Here is a 9,656-nt window from a genome sequence, read left to right as displayed (position 1 = left end):
TCAAAGGGAGCGGGGAACTGCTCTGACTGAAGATCCATCTGCTTCCATAAAGCTTCAGTTTGACTACATGGCATTTAGCATGAGTGACTCCATTTTTGATCCAGTGTGGTCTGTTGGAAAGTAGTGCCAAAGCTCAGTTCAAAACAATGTCCTATTACAATTTTTGTTTAACAGCCTCTGAGTGACAAAATCTTCATGTGTTGAATGATATTTATTCAAGTTACCCCTGGCTAGGGAAAGAGGGAAGGCTTCAGGCTGGGTCTGCTACTTAGAGCAGTGACTTGTGTTTGGTTGTGAGACAAAATAGAGAGAGGAGGAGACGGAAATTAAAATTAATAAGCATTAAAAGGGCCAGACTCAGACATTAGAACCAGGAAGTAAAAGCTTAAAAAAGCCAGAGTAGCTCCCTTCCCCCATCTACTTCTAGAAGTTCTAGGGGGACATAGAGGGGCTATCTGCATCTGCCTTCCCCTTTGAGATGTTAAGAATTGCAAGGCTCCTTATATGGTTAGAGAGGCAGAAAAATGGAAGACAAGGGTTGCAAAAGGGAAGTTCTAAAACTCTCCCATTTTCCCTGTATTTAGGATAGGCCTAGATCCTACCACCATGTTTTAGAATAATAAACAGCACCCATCTTAGTCACCACAACCATTGTCTAATTAGGGGTTAGTATAAAACATGGCCATATGTAGTCTCCCAATTTAGAAAGTATAAAGACCACATAGAAAAACCAATGTTTCTCCCCCCATATTTCTCCTATTTTATTCTGTTATACAAATAAATCCTTGCTAAAATTTCCACCTTGGAATGCTTTACATATGTGGAACTCAAGTGCCTGTGATTGTACATGGAAACTGGGAAGCTGAGGGAACCTTTTCAGCCCTTATCCAGTAATAGTTGTTTAATTACTTAGAGACCTGCATTTTCCTATCTGTAAAATGGTAATAATATTCATGGCTTGTATAGAAAGGAAGAGAGATGTGGATATGTACTGCAAGGCATTCAGAGAGAATTAGTACAGCTGTTATTAAATCAGCATCCATTTGGTAGGAGGTACAAAGTTCTCTTGCTGCACTTTAAAAAGCACTTCTCATGCTTTTCATAAACTTAATCCAGCTTTCTGGACTGTTCTTCCAAAGTCAGGGACATTTTGAACAAATTTGCATGCTACCTTCAAAGAGCCTCTAATTTCTACAGTCAAATAAAATGCTTACTGCAAGCCCTGCTTTTGTATTCAAAGCTTACTGCCAGCCTGCCCGGGGCTTGTCTGAAAGACTGAACATTTTCCCAATCAATTTAATCACATTCGGGATTAGGAGAGCATTACTTTACTTTGGGAAGGACAGAGATAGGTGAACAAACAGCCAGGTCAGACTTGATTTTCTAAACAAGCATTTGCTGTATATTTTTGGGTCATTTTCCTCCTATGTAGCCTGCCCCCTGGCTAGCATGTGACTTCCTTCTGGGCAGAGCTGGGTGCTCTGTCAGCTCTCTCCTCAAGGTAGCATTGAAAAGCAACCATGTGAGGCTGTGGCTGAACAGGGGAGCTAGGGGCTTAGGAGGAAGAAGGTTGGGTTAGGTCCTGGGGGAGAAACTGGGACAAGTGAACCAGGCCTGACAGGGTAGGTCATGGGGGAAGGGAGTATGGACTGTCTACACAGCAGAGAAGCAGAGAGGCGTGGATATTGGCTCACTATCTCTTTCTGCCTGACTTTACAGCTGGTTTCTATGGTGACCAGAGATGATTAGATTAGAAGTCACCTGCTCCCTCCAGCTTCAGACACTCATATGGTCATTCTCAAGCTTCTACTCTCCTTTCTTATCATCTTCTTTGTCCCTCAGCCCTACCTCCTTTGCCCTTCTCAATCAGTGCTGATCACTAGCCTTGGGGCTGATCATTCTAGAAGCTGGTGTCTGGCTTGGTCTTCAGGGAGCAGAATCAAGGCAGATTCAGATAAAATGCAGACTCCCAGTTACATTTGATTTGGGATAAGCAAGAGATCATTTTATAGCATAGTGTCAATCACTTAATGACTGACACATTCTGCAATCTGTGTTATTAGGTAATCTCGTCATTGTGGTAACATCATAGACTGCTAGTAACAGGTACTTATAAGCTGCTTTCATTGAAAACCAGACTCCTCAAATGTCCAAGTTAACTAAAAGCAGGATAAAAGCTTGGCATCCCTGCTTCCATGTTGTATCTGTGTTCTTTGCTCTGAGCCATTCCCTCCAGCAGTCACTTTGCTGCTAGCTGGGAATCCAGGAAGGACAGGACTGGTGTACAAACATCCCTTGATTGGAGAAGCTCCCCCCACCAGGAAGCAGTGGCTTTCTTATTGAAACAAGGTCCGACCTGACCAATCCTGAGCTAATGAGCAAACCCACCTTTGACCACAGAGCACATCTCTGACTACTGTTTAATAATTCTGCATATCTCTCACCCCGTACTCCTAAGTGTTCCCTATTTAAACCTAAATCTCAAGTCTATACCCAAAAGATAGACTGAGGTGCTTACTTTGTCTCTTCCTGTAGTGTGGTGTGCCATGCTGAGTAATAAACCTCACTTCTCTGCCCTTCACCACTACACATCTCTTTATTTGGTATATTGGGGTGGACCTGGCATGTGGAGATTTTGGAGTTGGGCCTGTGGCCAAGAATGGTTACATACTTACACAAACTAGGATGGCTTCAGCATCACTAGGGATATAATCTGATACTAGAAGGATATTATCTTTAGTCCATCATTGACTGAAAGGTCATTATGTAGCACATAGCTGCATAAGTATGTTCCTAACACTGCTTGAGACATAATTATGGTACAAAATGATTCATTATTGATTTGAAATTTAAATGTAACTGGGCATCCTGCATTTCATTTCTCAGTCTGGCAGCCCTGCTAGCCTGGCACCCATCTCAGTGCCCCTTCTCAGAAAGGGTGAACCAAGACAGAGTCTGCCTTGAATTACCTCATCTCAGGCAAGTGTTTTCCTTTGAATATGCTATTGACTAAGTTCATGATGTTTGATTCCTTTCTGTTAAGTCTCTAAATTGACACCAGTACGTTTGGATGTGGGTCTCACCCTGGGAGCTTTGGGCTTCTGTGTTTAACATTCTTCTGGAGGGAAGGAGATAACCCACTCCTGTTGCTGGGGCCAGGCATCTTTAGGAGATTCTGAGAACCACACAGCTGGAGAAACTTCTTCTCTTTTGCATACAGGGTATTCCAGATTCAACAAAACCTATATAAATATTCCCAGGATAACTTCTCACCTAGTCTAACCCCTCACATTTCAGAGTAGGAAACCCAGGCCTGTTACCAGAGTTCTAGGCCAGAGGCTGACTCTGGGGGGTGGAGAGCAGGGTCCAAAAAAATCAGGCTGAGACACTTACCCCATGAATCAAATGGAAAAAATAATGGTGAAGAGCAGGAAAGGAACTTTGATCAATATAGCTAAGCCAGGAAGACTAGGGACCAGTGTCCTTAGTCTTGTTTTCAGAGGGACTGACATGAGCTCCCAGATTATATATGGATGGACGGAGGGAGTGGTACAAGAAATAAGCATAGTCAAGTGTCTTGGTCAAACTGTGGCCTGGTTGATCATTATCACATGATTGGTCAACAGGGGCCTTGTCCTCAATAAAAAGTTTCTTTGCTCCTGTCACAAGGTGTTTACTCATCAGACCTGTTGTTCCTGGAATTCAAGGTGACTTCAGGAGCAAAGGAGACAGGTACAAATTGGAGGCAGAGATAGATGACAAACTTTTATCCTGCTTTTAGTTACCTACTGGGCATCTGCAAGCAACTGCAGGCCCAAATGGAGACTCAGTGTTTTTAGCAAAGCAGCCTCTAAGTCCATGTTATAGACAAAGAAGGTAGGTGACCTGCCCAGGTCAGTAGGAGTGACTTGTAGCCTGGCACACACCAGTAATCCTAACACTGGGGAGGCTAAGGCAGAAGGACAGTGAGTTTGAGGATAGCCTGGACTACACAGGGTGACCCAATCTCAAAACTAACAAACACATAACAAACAAAGTGGTTAGGGATATAGCTTAGTGACAGAACACTCTAGCATGTACAAGGCCCTGGGTTCATCCCCAGCATCTACAAAAAAGGCAAAGTAAAGCAAAACAAATTAACAATAGCGAGTGACTTGTGAGCTGCTTGACTCCATGTGTTTATTTGTTTGGATTCAGTTTTATTTATTTATTTTAAACTTACTAATAAAAAATCCACTGCCCCTATAAATGGTATATTACTTCTAAAATAATACAACCTGTGAACAGAGATTTTTAGTACAAAAATAGTGCACTGCAAGAAAGCATAGAGAAAACCCTTCATGACATTGGTGTAGAGAAAGATTTTTTTGGATTAGACTCCAAAGGCACAGGCAACAAAAATTAAAATGGACAAATGAGGGTTTATATCAAACTAAGGAGATTTGCACAGCAAAGGAAACAATCAACAGAGTTGAGAGGGAAAAAAAAAGAAGAGGGCTGGGGTGTGGCTCAAGTGGTAGAGCACCTGCCTAGCAAGCATGAGATCCTGAGTTCAAACCCCAGTACACCAGAATAAAAAGAAAAAACAACCAAAAACAGAAGGGCTGGGGGTGTAGCTCAGTGGCAGAGCACTTGCCTAGCATGTGCAAGGCCCTGAGTTCCATCCCCCCAAAAATTCTGGAGTGGATGTGGAGCAAGGGGACTGTTATGCACTGTTGGTGGAAATGTCCATTAGTACAGCCACGATGGAAAAACTAAAAACAGAACTCCCATATGATCTGACAATCCAACTACCAAAGGAGATGAAATCATTATACCAGAGATACTTGCACTCCTGTGTTTATTGCAGTACTATTTGCAATAAAATAAGGAATCAACCTGGGTGTCCATTAACAGAGGAATGGATAAGGAAAATGTGGTATACATGCACAGAGGAATATTATTTAGGCACAAAAAGATGGAAATCCTGTTATTTGCAGCAACAGAGGAGGGGCTGGAGGTCATTATGTTAAGTGAAATAAATGAGACACAGAAAGACAAATCCCATATATTCCCTTTCATTAGTGGAAACTAAAAAGTCAATCTCATAGAAGACTCACTGGAGACTAAGAAGGAATTTAGGAAGAAGTTAGATATGGGGCCCCAAAACAGTTAGAGGGTGGGATTAGTTCTGGTTTTCTGTAGCACAGTAGGGTAACGCTTAGTTCCAACAATCTGTGATGTATTTCAAAATGACTAGCAAAGAAGACTATGAGGTTCCCAACACATAAAAATGATTAATGTGTGAAGAGATGGAAGTACTTATTATGCTGGTTTGATCATTAGACATTATGTACATGTGTTGGATTACCATAATGTACCCCATAAAGATGAATAAATAGCCTGTCTCAGTCTTTTACAAAAGACATTTTTGAAGTATTTGAGAGAAACTGAACATGGTCTGGGTAGTGAGTTATTGCTTATCTTATTAATTTAATCAGCTTCTTATTGCTGCTATAACAAATTACCATAATACAATAACTTAAAACAGCACAAACTTATTACCATATGCTCCTTGAGGGTAGAATCTGAAATGCAGTTACTGGACTAAAATCAAGGCCCAGGCAGAAGTGTGCTTCTTCTGCAGGCTCTAGGGAGAATCCATTTCCTTGCCTCTTCTAGCTTTTGGAGGCAGCCTGTGTTCCTTTGCTCTGGCCCATGTCACCCTGACTTTTTGCTTCTGTAGTCACAAGGTTTCAGACCCTGACCCCTTTGCTGTCAAAGAGCCTTTGCCATTATATTGGCCCTTCTTGGACAACCCAGAATACTCTTCCCATCTCAAGATCCTTAACCACATCTGCAGAGTCCCTTTTGTCACTTAAAGTAACATAGTCACAGGTTTGGGGGATTAGGACATGGATATTTTTGGGAACCCATCATTCTTCTACAGTTGTGAGAGATTACATTAAAAAAAAAAGTCCTTAGCCATTAAGAGAGTGAAGTAATTACAGGTGAAATGTTTGGCTTTAAAATACTCTAGGACTTGGGGTATAGCTCAGTGGCGTGCTTAGCACATCTACAAACATGGGGCGGGATTTAGAGAAACCCTTGTCCACTTCTGGCTGCAATAGGAAATGGTGCAACTGCTTTGGAAGTCAGTCTGACAGTTCCTCAGAAGGTTAAGCAGAGTTACTGCAAGCCCAAGTAATTCCTCTCTGATGCATCTACCTAATGATAGAACAGTAATGCTGCCATTTTGTAAATCAGAGGCCATTGTAGCCTCAGGTCTTACCTCACCTGAGGCTAAAATAGAGCCGTTCCCAATAAACAGCCCAGCCCTTTAACAAAATTTCCCGCGCTCCCAGACAAGATCCACCCAAGCTCCACCCCCATCAGGGACCCCTGCGCATGCGCCAACCTCTTACCCTCCCTCTTCTATAAAAGGCCATGCCTGGCCCGGACTCTCTCTCTTCCTGTGCCGTCTTTCCCGGGTCAGCCTGGTGGCTCGTGCCTGCCATTAAATCCTGCTCTTGGACGTGAGTTTTTCTCGTGAGCTTTCGTTGTGAGCTCACACCTAACACCTAAGAGAAATGAAAACACTGGTCTGGGCTGGGTTGCGGTTCAGAGCTGTCTAGCATGCATGAATGAAGCCCTGGGTTTGATCCCAGTGCAGCAAAACAAGCAAAATCATTCCTTCTTCCCCTCCCAAAAAGCCTTATGAGTCCACTCAAAAAAGTGTGCATAAGTTTTTGTAGCAGCATTATTTATAATAGTCAAAAAGTGAAGCAACCCAAACGCCCATCATCTGATGAAGGAATCGACAAAACGTAGCATATTTATCCAATGGACTATTACTCAGCACTAGCAAGAAGAGAAGAACTGATACATACTACATCATGGCTGAACCTTGAAACCATTATACTACGTGGAAGAAGCCAGTCACAAGGGACCACACACTGTGTGATTCCATTTATATGAAGTGTCCAGAATAGGTAGAGGTATAGGGACAGAAAGCAGATTAGTGGTTGCCTAGGCCCGGGAAGTTGAGGGGTAGAGGTGAGAGGGGGTGAGGAGTGACTGCTGATGGGTACTGAGTTCCTTTTGAGGGGGACAAAATGATCTAAAGTTAGATTGTGGGGATGGTGGCAGAACACTGTGAATACACTAAAACTACTGAGCTGTTTACTTTATGGGGGTGAATTTTATGGTATGTACCTTAGTAAAACCAACAAGAAATTCAATACAAATAAGGCTGTAAACACAAAAGCGGAAAGGCCAGTGACTATAACCAATCAACAAAAATGGAAGGACCTCTTAGGCCCATGAAAAGATGGTTTATAATAAGAGAAATAGAAGTAAAAAGCACCACGAACACCATTTCACCTGTTTAATTGGGCAATTTTAAATGGAGTGTGATTAACGTGATGCTGGCCAGGCTTTAGGGGGACTGCACACTGGTGATGGAAATCGAGGCAATGCAACCGCTGAAGAGGGCAATTTGGAAATGTCTATAAGAGTCACCGGTGCACACCCAGTGCCCCAGCATGTAGCTGCCATGTGCTCCTGTACCATCAGCCATTAGACCTGTTTTACATGAATAATGAGGCCTACACAATTCAACTGCTATCATGATGGGGTCTCTGTTATATTAGATCAAAATGAATTCTAACTGGCAATACCAGCAAGTCCACTTCCAGGAATTTATTCTAACATGTCTTCCCACAAATGTTTGTTGGAGCAATGGATATTCAAGAGTCATGTGTCCATCCAAAGCTTTGGGAGCTAATATCCATCAAAAGGAGAATGGTTAAATAAACCGTGGCACCGCTACACACTGTCACGTTATGGGGGGGCAGTGTCACTTACAAAGGACTGTGGGTGTTCTTTATGTGCTGATGTCAGTGGTGACCTTGATATGGTGTGAGGCACTGTGTATGACATGCTACTGTGTGTGTAAAAGATTACAGTATGTGCATAGGGCTAGCGGAGTGGCTCAAGTAGTAAGAGCACTTGCTTAGCAAGTGGGAGGCCCTGAGTTCATACCCCAGTCACCAAAAAATAAATAAAATAAGACAAAGTATTTGTGTATACTTGTTAATATACAGAAAATCTGACCAGACATGTAGAAATTGATAATTGGGTGGTGGCGGGCTGGGGTGAGAGACTCATTTTTAACTACATGCCTTTTTTTTGTGCTTTTGTATTTTTTGGCACCGTAAATTTACCTATTCAAAATGCTAAACAGAATAAAGGATGCAGGGCCAGGAAAACAGGGGCATCTATGAATGGGACACTTTCTCTCTTCACAACTACCAGAATCAAGAGCTGGCTCCAGATAGGCAGTTTCCCTAGAACCAGGGAAATCAGAGAAACATGGTCTTGCTGTCTAAAAGCTGGGCTGTCCCGGAGACTGGATTCTAACTTGCTGTGCACCTTGACACTGGTCACTTCCCCTCTCTGAACCTCAGCTAGACCACCTGACTTCTAAGGGCCTCCCAGATCTCAGGCTCTGGCAGTTTGGCCTCAGTGAGGGTCACTAGCAGCCACTAGATGGCGTGCTGATCCTGCCAGTAGGGGAGGGACTCAGCTGGGCCACATCCATCTTTAATAGCTGGTTGTGGGTCACTTGAGGGAATTTCAGCATCCAAAAGCTAATCCCCAGTAGCAGGCATTATAGGGTCAGGGCTTCAGGGAGATGCAGAAAAACAAAAAGTGGTGCTGAGGGTTCAGCTTCTCCAGGGATGAAATGGGGGTGAACGTTAGTTAAGTGTCCTCAAACAGGATTGGAGAGCAGTTCTGCTTAAGAGGTTGACCAGATCCCAGGCCTGGTGGGAGGTTTCAGAGTCCATGCCAGCTTGGATGCCTTCTACAGCTGAGGCAGAGATCCTTGAAGGACATGGGCCGTGGAATCAGAGGTGAGCAGATCTGTTGGTCTCCCTGAGCCTCTGTTTCCCATCTGTAAAATGGGTCTAGTAGTCATAGCTACCTACCTTATGGGGTTAATCTGTCAAATATGATATTGTGTATAGTTCTAGTAGTCTTTGTGCTTGTGATGTAGCTGTTGTGCTTCTAAATCATGGAGACAGAGATGCCATCTCTACAGAGTGTGCCCCCTCCAGGGGATGGTGCCCATGGCCCACCAGGAGACCCGACGGCTTCTGGGAGGAAGGAGCCCAGACTGAGGGCAGCAGCTTCCCACACTGCTTGCTGCTTGAGGCTCCAGAGCAAGTCCCTGGCCGGCTGATGCAGACGTTCCCCAGATTTTTCTTTTTATGGGGACATGTGAGGAAAGTAGTGCATATCTTTGCTTAAAGACAGTCTGTCCAAAAGCTATAAAATGTAAATGCTATGGAATAAAGAGGGAGAATGGCCTTTTAAAGAAGTTTTTTTTTTTTTTTCCAAAGCCTGCATTGAAACTGCTGGAAACCACTCGGACTGTTGATGTATGATGTTTAGTGACTCCGGGCAAAGTGACCTCTTCACAGCAGAGATGGGCTTTTGCTGGAGGAGGCAGGCGGGAAAGATGCGACAAGGGGATGATCTTGCCTGAGTGAGGATGACTGTGTGGGCGAGGCATCAGCTGGAAGCCTCTCTTCTGTTTCCCAGCTGAGCACAACTTCCGGGGTGTGTGCCTGGAGAAAGGGACACCTTTTCCCCCCCACACACAAAAAAGGACT

This window comes from Castor canadensis, chromosome 12 (genome assembly GCF_047511655.1).
Source record: "Castor canadensis chromosome 12, mCasCan1.hap1v2, whole genome shotgun sequence".
Classification (NCBI taxonomy): Eukaryota; Metazoa; Chordata; class Mammalia; order Rodentia; family Castoridae; genus Castor; species Castor canadensis.
Note: the sequence above shows the minus strand (reverse complement) of the source record.